Source organism: Chiloscyllium plagiosum, chromosome 18 (assembly GCF_004010195.1).
Source record: "Chiloscyllium plagiosum isolate BGI_BamShark_2017 chromosome 18, ASM401019v2, whole genome shotgun sequence".
Lineage (NCBI taxonomy): Eukaryota > Metazoa > Chordata > Chondrichthyes > Orectolobiformes > Hemiscylliidae > Chiloscyllium > Chiloscyllium plagiosum.
In genome coordinates this window covers 1101070-1102787 of record NC_057727.1, presented here as the reverse complement: position 1 = coordinate 1102787, position 1718 = coordinate 1101070, and the positions used below count along the sequence as shown (strand labels likewise).

The 1718-nt window shown below is 54.7% G+C and overlaps 1 protein-coding gene across 1 annotated transcript in view; it reads right to left on the bottom strand.

Moving 5' to 3' along the window:
- The window catches only part of LOC122559232 (cytosolic 10-formyltetrahydrofolate dehydrogenase-like), a 130146-nt gene extending 128981 nt beyond the window's left edge, over positions 1–1165 (bottom strand). The window contains exon 1 of the mRNA XM_043708612.1: positions 861–1165. The gene's annotated coding sequence lies outside the window, so the exon portion shown is untranslated. The remainder of the gene's footprint in view (positions 1–860) is intronic.
- Positions 1166–1718: the final 553 nt, after the last annotated feature.

Below are 1718 nucleotides of genomic sequence, written 5' to 3'. Positions count from 1 at the left end.
CCCTCTGTCCCTCTGCCCCTCTGTCCCTCTGCCCCTCTGTCACTCTATCCCTCTGCCCCTCTGCCCCTCTGTCCCTCTGCCCCTCTGTCACTCTATCCCTCTGCCCCTCTGCCCCTCTGTCCCTCTGCCCCTCTGTCACTCTATCCCTCTGCCCCTCTGCCCCTCTGTCCCTCTGCCCCTCTGTCACTCTATCCCTCTGCCCCTCTGCCCCTCTGTCCCTCTGCCCCTCTGTCACTCTATCCCTCTGCCCCTCTGCCCCTCTGTCCCTCTGCCCCTCTGTCACTCTATCCCTCTGCCCCTCTGCCCCTCTGTCCCTCTGCCCCTCTGTCACTCTATCCCTCTGCCCCTCTGCCCCTCTGTCCCTCTGCCCCTCTGTCACTCTGCCCCTCTGTCCCTCTGCCCCTCTGTCCCTCTGCCCCTCTGTCACTCTATCCCTCTGCCCCTCTGCCCCTCTGTCCCTCTGCCCCTCTGTCACTCTGTCCCTCTGTCCCTCTGCCCCAGGCTCCGAGCATGGAGAACCTCTCGCTGCTGTTTCACAAAGATACCCACAGAGTTCCTCCAACCAGATCCTGATCCAGATCCAGATCCAGATCCTGATCCTGATCGCTGCCCCCAGGGACCTGACCACTACAACTCGGAATCTACACCGAGCCCTGAGAGCCCGTTCCAAATCCCACGCCAGGATCATCCAACTTACAAACAAATGCAGTTTGTTGTTTAAAACGGGCTAAAAGATGTTGTTTTATCGCCAGGTGAACCTGCAAGAAGTAATTTGCAAGTCCATGTCCTGAGGGGTTTAAATATTACAAACAGTTTATATTTTATCCAAAATACAGCCGACTCCCCAAATTGTCAGTTACCTGATTGTAGCTCCCGGGTCTCCGGATGATTGAAAATACAAGACCCAAATTCACAGAGGGAGCCCCCGGGGAGAGCTCTCGAACTCTGAAGAGCTTGGGAGTTAAAGGGACTTCCAGAGAGAGTGCAGGATGGAGCCCACTGCGTGTACGGAGCCCACAGAATGGCCGAGAACTGGTGTAGACTCAGACAGAGCTCGCCTTTGCTCGAACTCAGGAGGAAACGATTGGTTTGGCATTGAACCAGAGGCATTCCACAGCGTCAAGAGAGGACGGGGAGAGGGGATTAGTATCAGTAAGGAAGACTGACACACACTGACTCTCACTGGAATACAGTCCCACCCACACATACACACACACTGACTCTCACTGGAATACAGTCCCACCCACACATGTACACACACACTGACTCTCACTGGGGTACAGTCCCACCCACACATACACACACTGACTCTCACTGGGGTACAGTCCCACCCACACATATACACACACACTGACTCTCACTGGAGTACAGTCCCACCCACACATACACACACACTGACTCTCACTGGAATACAGTCCCACCTACACATATACACACACATTGACTCTCACTGGAATACAGTCCCACCCACACATATACACACACATTGACTCTCACTGGGGTACAGTCCCACCCACACATATACACACACACTGACTCTCACTGGGGTACAGTCCCACACACACACTAACTCTCACTGGGGTACGGTCCCCTACACACACTGACTCTCACTGGAACACAATCCCACCCACACATACACACACACTGACTCTCACTGGGATACAGTCCCACACACACATACACACACACTGACTCTCACTGGGGTACAGTCCCCCACT